The following is a 14,538-nucleotide window of genomic DNA, read 5'->3' on the forward strand; positions in this document are numbered from 1 at the left end:
TTGATTATCATAGGCATTTAACACTATTCACTGAACATTTGTACAGGGGGTTACTGAATTAGAGTCCGCTTGACAGGGCAGCAAGGGCACAGCGGTGCAACTCCTGTACGGGGCCACCACACTAGTATCTTTTCTATTGGTTTCATAATACAGAACTTTCCTGTTTTTTTAGCCACATATAAATAATGCTTGACCAACTGAACCAGTAAAAACGCAGCAAGATCAGCTATAGATAGAGCAGCTCCCTTCCAGGGTCAAGGCCAAACTTTATGTTAAACAACAATTCTTTCTTTTCAGATCCTCAGAAAGTTCTTTGCCATGAAATGTCATGTTGGACTTCCAGTGACCAGTATGAGAGAGTGTAGGAGCAATAACACCACATTTAGGAAAACTGCTCCAAATTAACACCTGAAACATTTTAACACTAACGAGTCTATCTGTGTGTGTATGTTCCAGCATCACTTCCAAATGGCTGAAGATATTAACATGAAACGTTGTGCTCATGTTACTTATAGGTCAACAACAAACATAGGATAGGTAATTTAACCCTTACTCCCCCCCATTTGCGAGAGTCTGGGTTTTTGTCCCATACAAGTCTATGGAAAATATATGTTACTGCATAACTTCCAAACGGCTGGAGATATTTCGATAATACTTGGTCATATGTTACTTATATGTCCACAAAAATATAGGATAGTTAATTTAACCCTTAACTACCCCCCATTTCTGAGGGTCGATGTTTTTGTTTAAAGTCCAATGCAAATCCAGCATAACTTCTGTACGGCTGTAGATATTTCAATAATACTTGGTCACATGTTACTTATATGTCAAATAAAAATATATAATAGTTAAATTAACCCTAACCTACCCCAATTTTTTTTGTTTTTGTTTCAAGTCCCATGCAAGTATATAGGACTTCTGGTACCTTACTCCACAAGCTCTGCACTCCTGGTGAAGGCGTCAGTTTGGCTAGCAAGCCACACCCTCCCTGCATTCCATGCCCCATCTTGCAAATACACACCCACACTTTAAGCTACACCCCTTTTATTTTCAGCTTACAATATATTTAACACAACGCAGCCCCACCTGAGGACTGGAGTTGAGGATTAGATATGGGGATGATATATGAGGACAGGATATGGGGACGGGATATGAGGTCGGGATATGAGGTTGGAATATGAGGTCAGGATAGGAGGATGGGATATGAGGTGGGGATATGAGGTGGGGATATGGGGACGGGATAAGGGGATGGGATATGGGGAAGGGATATGGGGACGGAATATGAGGTTTGGATATGGGAACAGGATATGGGGACGGGATATGAGGTCAGGATATGAGGTCAGGATATGAGATTGGGATATTAGGACAGGATACGAGGACAGGATATGAGGACGGGATTTGGGTTCAGGATATGAGGAGGGGATATATCCTCCTTTGTTGCTTTTCCTAACCCACAAGGATAAGGTAGGAAAAACTGGGCAGCGCCGGGTACTCAATTAGTATATATATATATATATATATATATATATATATATATATATATATATGCATATATATACTAGCTGAGTACCCGGCGTTGCCCGGTTTTTACTTCCTAATCCTTTTTGGGGAGGAAAATAAACAAAGGAGGAAGCTTTTGACTTCATATGCAGTCATCATATATTGTTGTCATATCCCGACCCCACATCCTGACCTCCTATCCCGACCTCCTAACTCGACCTACTGTCCCGACCTCCTATACCGTCCTCCTATTCCGTCCTCCTATCCCGTCCTGCTATCCCGTCCTCGACCTCCTATCCCGTCCTCCTATCTCGACCTCCTAACCCGACCTCCTATCCCGTCCTCCAATCTCGAGCTCCTATCCCGACCTCCTATCCTGACCTCCTATCCCGACCTCCTATCCTGTCCTCCTATCTCGACCTCCTATCCCGTCCTCCTATCCCGACCTCCTATCCCGACCTCCTTTCCCGTCCTCCTATCTCGACCTCCTATCCCATCCTCCTACCTCGACCTCCTATCCTGACCTCCTATCCAGACTTCCTATCCCGACCTCCTTTCCCGTCCTCATATCTCGACCTCCTATCTTGACCTCCTATCCCATCCTCCTATCTCGACCTCCTATCCCAACTTCCTATCCAGACCTCATATCCCGTCCTCATATCCCGTCCTCCTATCTTGTCCTCCTATCCCGACCTCCTATCCTGAAATCCTATCCCGACCTCCTATCTCAACCTCCTATCCCGTCCTCCTATCCCGACCTCCTATCCCAACCTCCTTTCCCGTCCTCATATCTCGACCTCTTATCTTGACCTCCTATCCCATCCTCCTATCTCGACCTCCTATCCTGACCTCCTATCCAGACCTCCTATCGTGTCCTCCTATCCCGACCTCCTTTCCCGACCTCATATCTCGACCTCCTATCTTGACCTCCTATCCCGTCCTCCTATCTCGACCTCCTATCCCAACCTCCTATCCAGACTTCCTATCCCATCCTCATATCCCATCCTCCTATCTTGTCCTCCTATCCCGACCTCCTATCCCGACATCCTATCCTGACCTCCTACCTGACCTCCTATCCCGACCTCATATCTCGTCCTCATATCCCGTCCTCCTATCCCGACCACCAATCCCATCTTACCATCCCGTCCTCATATCCCGACTCGTAATATGTGTACCAGGTAATGAAATAGCTCCAGCCTAACGGAAATTAGATGGGAACATACATTTCCCATTGATTTGCATGGGACTTTTAAAAAAATCCCTGACCCTCACAAATGGGGGTAGTTATGGGTTAAATTAACTATCCTATATTTTAAGTGGACATATAAGTAACATGTGACCAAGTATTATTGAAATATCTCCAGCCGTTTGGAAGTTATGCAGTAACATATATTTCCCATTGACTTGCATGGGACTTTAAACAAAAACCCCGACCCTGACAAATGGGGGTGAGTAAGGGTTAAATTACCTATCCTATGTTTGTTGCTGACATATAAGTAACATGTGTGCCAAGTTTCATGTTAATATCTTTAGCCGTTCGAAAGTTTTTGTGGAACATACATACATACATACACACACACACACGTTGAGTTTTATATATATATATATATATATATATATATATATATATATATATATATATATATATATTACAGTTCTTTAGGAAATTCATTGCCTCTGCATTGTGATGTTGATGCCAGTAGCATGTCTCTGTCTTGGATATATAAGCAGACGGTGCCCTTTTTGTGACATGTATTTTTTTCCCAGCCATAGAAATCCCAAGCCTGGCAAAGACTCTGAAGATCATTTTTAGAGAAAATATAGAGAAAATAAGTAGGCCCCGCTGACTGAGTGCTTGACTGCTGCGGGTGCCTGTGTGTGCTGATACGCTCTCATTATTTCACATTTAACTACTACTGGCACACGGTCATATGCAATGCTCATAACTTATGTTTTCTGTATATGAAACGAGCACCCGAATCACAGTAGTCTCACCCATCCATCATACTATTATGGTCAGAGCTGATTTCAGATAAGTGCACGCGGCATTGTGGCTCACAGGGTTATTTTTAAGGTTCACACTGAGAATCATAAAGCTGGAAAATGGCATTGATTATAATTCTAAAATCCAGCTGAACAATCCATGCCACTTTAAATATTGCTGAATTATGCCCCGTTAGACTTGTCTATATGAAATAAAGCTGGGCATATTGTATTTTATTTGGATATCGGGCTTGCTATAAATCATTGCTGCACTGAGCACAAGAAACCTGTTTAACAAATTCCAAATTTTTGAATTTGGTGTATTTCATATTGAAATAAAAAAACAATGTTATATTATTTTATATAATCTATAATTTAATAAAATAATAAAATAATCTGAATCTATAAAACAGGCTAGAAGATCACTTTTTACTATGGAGGACACAGAGGTGAAGAGTTATTAAGTAGCGCCAGCAGTGCCGACAATCAAATGTCACAAATTTATGCAAAAATATTTACAACATTTGAAGCATGTGTGTCGAATGCACCAATGGTGTGTTAAGGAGGGATGAAGGAGGCTGGATCAGGGCATGGCCTCCTATGGAAAGGGAGTTGTTGGGGGTGCACCCTCCCCACAGTACAAATTCTTCCCTCTAGGTGGTGGTGGGATACCATCAGGCGCTGCACGGCTGCCAAGGTAGTGGACAAACACATTTATTTCAAAACAATGCAACGTGTTTCACGGTGATTCACCGCTTCCTCAGGAAGCCACAGCATTGCTGGGTTTACTTAGAAGTGTATGCGCCATTTAGTTATACCAGCAGACCTAGAATGGGCAGGGCTTTACTAACGCATGGTGTGCCAAAAAAAAACGCAGTTAGTAAATCTCCCCCATAATGTTTATTCAATCATTCCATAGAGATTGGTGTAAAGCTTCATTTCCACTCTGATGGTGCTGCTGCAAAACGGAACACGTGGGGCCCCATGTACCTCATTCAGGCTGTGATTTTTTACTTTCAACTGAGAGGTTAAAAATGTTGGAGCACTTTGGCGCATTTCGCGTGCACCATAATTTAAACACATGTGGAACCCCATTCATGCATATGATGAAAAAGTTAAAGGAATACTGAAGTGGAAAATAACTTATCCCCTATCCGAAGGATACAAAGTCACCCTAGAAAGAGGTAAAAAAAGAAATCCTAGTACATGAGGCCCTTGCTGTCAGGTCTCCAATAGATCCCCTGTTGGACCCATCTAACAAAAAACATTGTAAAAATTGACCTGTAAGAATAATAAGTAATAATGGAATAGATCTAACCCTTCAGTTAAACCTTAGTATGGCAATTTTACATTATAAACTGCTAGTTTGTGTACACTTACCACTTTACATTTTAATATTGATTTTGTCTTCTAGTTATATGCCAGAGCCAGAAGTTATGTTGTTAAACACAAGAGTCCCTGACAATGGTTCTGTTTAGACTGTAAAGCAAATATCCAGAATGCCTTAGAGCTCTCCAGCTGTTGCAAACGTAAAAATCCCATCATGCCCTCACAGCCTTTGACTCCAACAGCTGGAGAGCCACAGGTTAGGATAGTGCCTTAGAGCAGTTGCACATGAGGAATAGCTGCAGTAGGTGGTTACCTCCAGCACTACTGGGGTAAGTGAATAATTTTATTAATTAATAAAGGTTCTATCATTTATCTATCTGTCTATCTATCTATCTATCTATCTATCTATCTGTCTGTCTGTCTGTCTGTCTGTCTGTCTGTCTGTCTGTCTGTTCTGTCTGTCTATCTATTTATTTATTTATCTATCATCTATCCACTATCTATCTATCTATCTATCTATTATCTATCTATCTACTATCTATCTATCTATCTATCTATCTCATATCTATCTATCTATCTATCCAATATCTACCTATCTATCTATCTATCTATCTATCTATCTATCTATCTATCTCATATCTATCTATCTCATTTCTATCTATCTATCTCATATCTATCTATCTATCTCATATCTATCTATCTCTTTTCTATCTATCTATCTATCTATCTTATATCTATCTCATCTATCCATCATCTATGTATATATTTATTATCTATCTGTTTGTCTGTCTCATACAGTCATTTCTCACAGAAAAGGATTGCAGTAACACATGTTTTTCTATACACATGTTTAATACCTTTGTGTGTATTGGAACTAAACCAAAAAAGGGATGAAAAAAAGCAAATTGGACATAATGTCACACCAAACTCCAAAAATGGGCTGGACAAAATTATTGGCACCCTTGACTTAATATTTTGTTGCACACCCTTTCTAAAAAATAATTGAAATCAGTCACTTCCTATAACAATCAATAAGCTTCTTACACCTCTCAGCCGGAATGTTGGACCACTCTTCCTTTGCAAACTGCTCCAGGTCTCTCTTATTGGAAGGCGCCTTTTCCCAACAGCAATTTTAAGTTCTCTCCACAGGTGTTCAATGGGATTTACATCTGGACTCATTGCTGGCCACTTCAGAATTCTCCAGCGCTTTGTTGCCATCCATTTCTGGGTGCAGTTTGACGTATGTTCGGGGTGATTAGGGGAGATTTATCAAATCCTGTACAGAGGAAAAGTTGCCCAGTTGCCCATAGCAACCAATCAGATCGCTTCTTTCATTTTTAACAAGGCCTCTGTAAAATAAAAGAAGCAATCTGATTGGTTGCTATGGGCAACTAAGCAACTTTTCCTTTGCACGGGTTTTGATAAATCTCCCCCATTGTCCTGCTGGAAGACCCAAAATCTCAGATGCAAATCCAGCTTTCTGACACTGGGCTGTACAGTGCGACCCAAAATACATTGGTAATCCTCAGATTTCATGATGCCTTGCACACATTCAAGCCACCCAGTGCCAGAGGCAGCAAAACAACCCCAAAACATAATTGAACCTCCACCATATTTCACTATAGGTACTGTGTTCTTTTCTTTGTAGGCCTCATTCCGTTTTTGGTAAACAGTAGAATGAAGTGCTTTGCCAAAAAACTCTATCTTGGTCTAATCAGTCCACAAGACATTTTCCCAGAAGGATTTTGGCTTACTCAAGTTCATTTTGGCTAAATGTAGTCTTGCTTTTTTATGTCTCTGTGTCAGCAGTGGGGTCCTCCTGGGTCTCTTGCCATAGCGTTTCATTTCATGTAAATGTCGACACGCTGACACTGATGCTCCCTGAGTCTGCAGGACAGCTTGAATATCTTTGGAAATTGTTTGGGGCTGCTTATCCACCATCTGGACTATCCTGCATTGACACCTTTCATCAATTTTTCTCTTCCGTCCACGCCCAGGGAGATTAGCTACAGTGCCATGGGTTGCAAACTTCTTGATAATGTTGCGCACTGTGGACAAAGACAAATCTAGATCTCTGGAGATGGACTTGTAACCTTGAGATTGTTGATATTTTTCCACAATTTTGGTTCTCAGACAGTTCTCTACTATCTTTCTGTAGTCCATGCTTAGTGTTGCACACACAGACACACCATGCAAAGACTAAGTGAACTTCTCTCCTTTTTATCTGCTTTCAGGTGTGATTTCTATATTTCCCACACCTGTTACTTGCCTCAGGTGAGTTTAAAGGAATATCACATGCTTTAAACAATCACATGCTTTAAACAATCAATGAAAATCCAAATATGACTAGGTGTGAGAAACAGGCACTGATATAGGTGTTTGCAGGAAATGTATTGGCTATTAGTGTTGAGCGGCATAGGCCATATTCGAATTCGCGAATATTCGCGAATATATGGACGAATATTCGTCATATATTCGCGAATATTCGCATATTCGTTATATTCCCGTTTTATTTTCGCATATGCGAAAATTCGCGTATGCGAAAACTATCATATGTGCATATTAGCATATACAAAATTAACATACGCGAAAATTCGAATATGCGAAAATTAGTATATGCTAATTTTTGCATATGCGAATTTTCGCACGCCAGTCTCACACAGTAGTATTAGAGCCTTCTTTACACCACACAAGCTGGAAGCAGAGAGGGGTGATCACTGTGATGTGTACTGTGAAAAAAAAAAAAAAAGAATATTCGTAATTACGAATATATAGCGCTATATTCGCGAAATTCGCGAATTCGCGAATATGCGATATTCGCGAATAATATTCGAATTGCGAATATTCGTGAGCAACACTATTGGCTATCAGATAAAGTAAGTTGTGATGGAAGTTGATGTTTTGAAGAATGCTAAGATTCTGGTTGACAATGCATTTGCTAAAGAACCACTAGTTGATAAAGATTTACACAGTTACTTTTTGCCACAATAACATCTATGCTTATTGCCTTTCCAAAACTGATATAAATCTAGACTGCCCTCCTGGGCATCCAGCAGTTTCTGGCAGCGATTCCATCCTAAACCTGGCAGCTAATTTTTTTTTTCTCTTTTTTTTTTTGTTTTTTTTTGGCAGAAAGCTTAACAAATTTCTATGAAGTCTTGTGATACATCCTACATCCAAACATTTTTTTGACAGTACAAGCCTTTATATGTCTAATAATCGTAAACAGGTTTGGATACAAAAGAATATGTAGGAAAATAATGAGGTTTATCTCGAAAATACTGCTAACCTGTAAAGACAGTGCTCCCTTTTTCTGTTCAAGGGGGACCACTAAAGACTCAATTGTAGGCTCCACCTACGCAAACAGAAGCGGTGTTGGGGGAGGGGGGTACCTGGGCGATTGGCCAGGGCCCCCATTCCCAAGGGGACCACCTGAACACTATATACACATTACTTCATTTGCAGAATTTGTGACAGACTGCAGTGATGTAAGTATGGCTCCATAGCTGTGCTGGCAGTACAGGACCTTCCTGATGATGTTATCACAGGTCCTCCCAGATACAATGAACATAGACAGGAGAAGGTAATAGAGCAGTGTTTCCCAACCAGAATGCCTCCAGCTGTTCCAAAACTACAACTCCCACTCCCCAAAATCCATCCTGGATGAAATCATCATGTTTGTCAGGTTGCAGTCACAGGTAATTGAAGATTGCATCACTACCCCAGTTTGCACTATTGAGGGAGCACAACATGTTAATCTTTGGTCATGTGACCCACAAGCTCTCTTTGCCAGCATACTTGGTCTAAAACCGACCCTGTACTCAAATATGTACTTAAAGGGGTACTCCACTGGAAAGAAATCAACTGGTACCAGAAAGTTAAACAGATTTGTAAATTACTTTTATTAAAAAAAATCTTAATCCTTCCAGTACTTATCAGCTGCTGTATGCTCCAGAGAAAGTTCTTTTCTTTTTGAATTTTCTTTCTGTCTGACCACAGTGCTCTCTGCTGACACCTCTGTCCATTTTAGGAACTGTTTGGAGAAGGATAGGTTTGCTATGGGGATTTGCTTCTGCTCTGGACAGTTCCTGACATGGACAGCCGTCACACCCCTTCCCATAGACTTGCATTGAGGGGCAGGGTGTGATGTCACACAGGGGCGGAGTCGTGACATCACGATCTCACGTCACCGTGGTCGTGAGCCGTTAGGATGAGAGCCTCCAGCACTGCCGGAAGCCGCAACAGGTGGGTGCTGCAGCCGAGATCCCGGGGGTCCCCAGCGGCGGGACCCCCGTGATCTGACATCTTATCCCCTATCCTTTCGATAGTGAATAAGATGTCTAGGGGCGGAGTACCCCTTTAACCTCATCTGGCACGGGTGTCTCAATACTTTTGGTCTTCTTAGCTACTAATATAATATATATATATATATATATTACTGAACAATTTTTTTTTTTACACCAACTTTTTTTAAATTCTGAGATTATTCATTTAGAATATATGCCTATAGCAGACTGAGCTTTGTTTTTATGTTGCTGAGCTCCAGGTCACGTGCATAGACATTGATGGATATTTATCAAAACCTGTGCAGAGGAAAAGTGGTGCAGTTACCCATAACAACCAATCAGATGGCTTCTTTTATTTTTAAAAAGGGCTCTGAAAACTGAAAGAAGCGATCTGATTGGTTGCTGCAACGGCACCACTTTTTCCCTCTGCAAAGGTTTTGATAAATCTCCCCATAAAGATTTCTGCACCCTTTTATATTTAATATGTAACACAGAATCTAAACGGAACATAGTTTTAAAAGATGGAGCGGAAAAAGAGGTAATAAAGGTTCCAAGGAGGGTAATGGATAATATTGTCTATTACTTTTTTAACTGAGCATGTCCTGTTGTACCAATATTTATTTTATTTATTTATTTATTTAATTGTTTTTTTTTTTATTTATTTTTTTTTTAACCCCAACTAAAATTTCTCATTCAGCTTTTAAACATAACATCAAATTAAATGTAGACTTTATGAGACTTACCTATAGATCTATTAAATTGATATTAACAGCTTGTTCCTAACATTGGCCCAGAATTGCAATTGCAAACCTTTCTTTAAAGGGTTTCTCCGGTGCTTAGACATCTTATCCCCTATTCAAAGGATAGGGGATAAGATGCCTGATCGCGGGAGTCCCTGCTGGGGACCCCCGGGATCATGCACGCGGCACCCTGTTTGTAATCAGTCCCAGGAGCGTGTTCGCTCAGGGACTGATTACCGGCGACTACAGGGCGGGCATCGTGTGACGTGACACCTGCGCCGGCGTGTGAAGTCACGCTCCACCCCTCAATGCAAGCCTACGGGAGGGAGCGTGACAGCTATGCATTGAGGGGTGGAGCGTGACGTCACACGGGGGCGGAGACGTGATGTCACACGCTGCCGGCCTTGTGGTCGTCGGTAATCAGACCCGGGTCGAACATGCTCCGGGGACTGATTACGAACGGGGTGCCGCGTGCAAGATCCCGGGGGTCCCCAGCGGCGGGACTCCCGCGATCAGGCATCTTATCCCCTATCCTTTGAATAGGGGATAAGATGTCTAAGCACCGGAGAACCCCTTTAATGGCTTTACATTTACCGTATATACTCGAGTATAAGCCCACCCGAATATAAGCCGAGGCCCCTAATTTCACCCCAAAAACCCAGGAAAAGTTAATGACTCAACTATAAGCCTAGGGTGGGAAATACATCATCCCCCCCCCCCCTGTCATCATCCAGACCCCCATCATTAACACCCTCATCATCATCACCCTGCCATCATCCAGACCCCGTCATCAGCACCCTGTCATCATCCAGACCCCCATCATCATCACCCTGTCATCATCCCCCCCTTCATCATCACCGCCTGTCAATCCCTTCAATCAGTGGTCTTCAACCTGCGGACCTCCAGATGTTGCAAAACTACAACTCCCAGCATGCCCGGACATGCTGGGAGTTGTAGTTTTGAAACATCTGGAGGTCCGCAGGTTGAAGACCACTGTCGGGCCTTCGTCATCATCCAGACCCCCCCCCCTTTAGTTTTCTATTCACCTCCCCTCGGTGGTCCGAGCCATCTATGCTGCAGGGACCGTCCGGTGGGGAGGGTTAGTCGTTCCGGGCTGTCCATCTTCACCGGGAGGCCCTCTTCTACGCTCCAGGCCGGCCCCGGACTAGTGACATTGCCTTGATGACGACGCACAGGGACGTTCATGAGAAGGGATTGACAGGCGGAGTGTTCACTCGAGTATAAGCTGAGGGGGGGGGGGGCGTTTTCACCACGAAAAATCATGCTGAAAAATTCGGCTTATACTCGAGTATATACGGTTCTATGAGCTTTACACTCTTTTTCGACCCCACATCTAAAAAAGGGGCTAAACTGTAAGAACCATGAATAAGTGTGATGTTCTTAAAGAAAGCAATTCCTTTATACTTGAATCTTATACAACTAGTAAAAAGATCATACAGAAAATTCTCAGATTCTATTAGATTTGACAGGATGTATAGCAGTGCATGCAGCACAGTTTTTCCCATGACAGTAACCGACACCACAATGAAACCCACTGGACCCCATTGTAAGTCAACAGGATCTGTCAAGTGCTACTGGTTTTCAAGATAAGACAGATTTGGCAAAACACTGTGGTTTTCCTTATAAACAGAAACTAACTAGTGCCTACTATAACACCTGACTGTGTAGGTTTTAGCAATGCAAATGGTTTCACATCTTTTTGCTGTCTAGTTTATACATGCAAGTTTGGTGGCGGAAAATGTTTTATAATAAAATTCATCTTTAAGTGTATCTGTCATATCACAGAAAGTCATGCAGATCATTAACATGTCTTTTCTATGTGTCTAACTTCTGTATTTGGCTCACAAATCTCTCTGTTCCGCTGCTCCATGATTCTGACCTTCACTGCTCAGGAAGGGGTGTGTCTGAGGCAAGCACTGAGCCCGCCCTCACTGACCATGCATTATCTTCCTCCCTGAGTCTGCCGTACAGCTCTGAGTCTCTTCAGCTAATCACTGTAGGCTGCTCTGTAACCCCCTTCTCTCTGTTTTCAGACAAGAATCTGAAAGACAGAACAGGAGTGAGCACAGAGTAGTCCCACCCTCACTTACTGGACTTTGTCCCTGCCTGTGCTTTAGCTGGGACAAAGATGATGCTGTAGCCGGGCAGGAGTAGTGCAGTGAAAAATCACTTATTCCCTATTTATAGATCACGGGGGAATATTGAAGGATCTGCCTGGGACATGTGTTTGGACATCTTGGAGTTCTGTAGTGAAAGATAACTTATCCCCTATCAAAAGGATAAGGGATAAGTTATAGATTGCGGGGGGTCTGACCGCTGGGATCTCCTGATTGGGGCAAGGTAGTCTGCCGGAAGCGGCCGTTCTGACCCCCACAGGAAGTCGCGGTCAACACGTCCCCTCCATGTATCTCTATGGGCTTCCTGCGGGGGTCAGCACGCCCCCTTCCAGCAGACTGCTGGGGCCCTGTTCAGAAGATCGCAGGGGGTCCCAGCAGCCAGACCCCCGCAATCTATATCCTTTTGATAGGGGATAAGTTATCTTTGACTACAGAACTCCAAGATGTCCAGACACATTTCTCAGGCAGATCCTTCAAGGTTTCACATTGTTGACTGCACGGGTGTATAGGGTGTAGGGACTTATCACTCGTATTGTGACAGTAGCACTTGTATTCCTGTGTTTATGTAGCCATATTGGGGTATGTCTTGTGCTTAATTTTTAGCCTAAGTGAATGGATGAGTGTATTAGTGTTTACCCCCCGCACCCGTGTCACGATGGTGGTGATGGGTCTTCTTTGACACCAATCCCATACATATCACATTGAAACAGCAACTCCGACATTCTGGATGATAAAAGTTTCTGTATTCACTATCTGCAGTATAATGAACTGTCTCCCAGGAGCCCTGGTTGAATGTGCTTTTCTTAACACAAAACTAATTTGCCCCCTGTGTTTCAGTATAATACGCTGTGTACAGTTCCTTCTGACGCACAATTTATTCTTAAGACAGAGAAAAACCAAAGCTTAAAAACTGTGTCAAAATCAATGTTTCTACAATATATCTGTATGCACAGATAGTTATATAGCTATATATATATATATATATATATATATATATATATGTGTGTATATATATATATATATATATATATATATATATATATTTATTTATTTATTTTATCTATCTATTTATATATATAAATATATATATTTGTGCTTACCATTATGTCAGTGGAATTTAGAGCCATACAATTGCACGGGCAAACACAGTGGCCCACATTTATCATTGCAGTGTAAGTGAAGCATTTTTTTACACCTTTTTTTTGTGTGCTGGTAATGTGTAGGGGCACCACATTTATTTAAAAGGTAAAAGAGCTTTGATAAATTTTGTGCAGGTCACATTTTCTGAAATTTCTGTCTACACATACACCAAAAAGATACACCATGTCTGGGCTGGTGTAGTTTTAGAGACTTTTCAGTGGCTTTGCGCCTTTTTTTGCTCCTTTTTACATAAAGGCACAATGATAAATCCCTTCCATATCATGTCTATTGCCAAAATCAGTGGATTGCAACTCAAAATCAGTGGATTGCAACTCAAAATCAGCAGAAATGTGTAAACAAAAAGGGGGAAAAAAGGCGCAAAAAACCCTGCTTTTGCCTTTTTTGCCCCTTTTTTAGACACAAAAAACTGTCTAAAGAAAATGATAAATGTGGGCCAGTGACATCTAGTGGTTAACAATAATAAGGACTCCTAAATAATAAAGGAGAATGCCAGTCTGAATGGGACTAAGTGAATTGATCAGGACTTTGACTAGAAGACTGATCTCTACTAGACATTTGTATTCCACAACAAGGTACGGACATGTCCTCATTGTTTTACAGTATCTGTGTATTTGATTCCTATCTGCGAGCAATATGTGATCCATGACACTGTCCCAAAGGCGCATACGGCAAGAAATATTCATGTCAGCAACATTCAGGATCCAGGAGTCACTTTATAGTTTCTCTCGGGGGCTAATTTTCGGAAAACATTGAAGTGAATCACTTGACTAGGAATACTGTACTGGAATTGTGTCTATAAAAGCAGAAACCTCTTGCTTCCAATGGGGATTCTATTTCCAATTGCCATTTGGTCTTTTCTGTGCTTGACATTTAATATCCTAGATCTATTAGAGAATTGTTTAAATTATCTTTTTTTTTCAGAATTTCGGAAAAGTTGCATCTTTCCTTCGTCTGTAATCTGCATAGAATAATTTGTATACCCCAATGAAACAGCTATGGGGAGATTCAAGCACCCTCAAAGTTAATTTCAATAACAAATAACATTAAATTGTGGAACTGCTAGTTAAAGGGGTACTCCGGTGGAAAACTTTTTTTTTATTTTTTATGAACTGATGCCAGAAAGTTAAACAGATTTGTAAATTACTTCTATTAAAAAATCTTTACCCTTCCATTACTTTTTAACAGCTGTATGCTACAGAGGAAATTCTTTTCTTTTTGTCTTGTCCACAGTGCTCTCTGCTGACACCTCTGTCCGTGTCAGGAACTGTCCAGAGTAGCATAGGTTTTGCTATGGGAATTTTCTCCTGCTCCGGACAGTTCCTGATACGGGCATCAGGTGTCAGCAGAGAGCACTGTGGGCAAGACAAAAAAGAAATTCAAAAAGAAAAGAATTTCCTCTGT

At 41.6% G+C, this 14,538-nt stretch overlaps 1 protein-coding gene across 4 annotated transcripts in view; it reads right to left on the reverse strand.

Annotated features, from left to right (window-relative positions):
* Positions 1–14,538, reverse strand: part of LDB2 (LIM domain binding 2) — a 403,146-nt gene that overhangs the window by 379,739 nt on the left and 8,869 nt on the right. The gene's annotated exons all lie outside the window — the stretch shown is intronic.

Source organism: Hyla sarda, chromosome 1, assembly GCF_029499605.1.
Source record: "Hyla sarda isolate aHylSar1 chromosome 1, aHylSar1.hap1, whole genome shotgun sequence".
Classification (NCBI taxonomy): Eukaryota; Metazoa; Chordata; class Amphibia; order Anura; family Hylidae; genus Hyla; species Hyla sarda.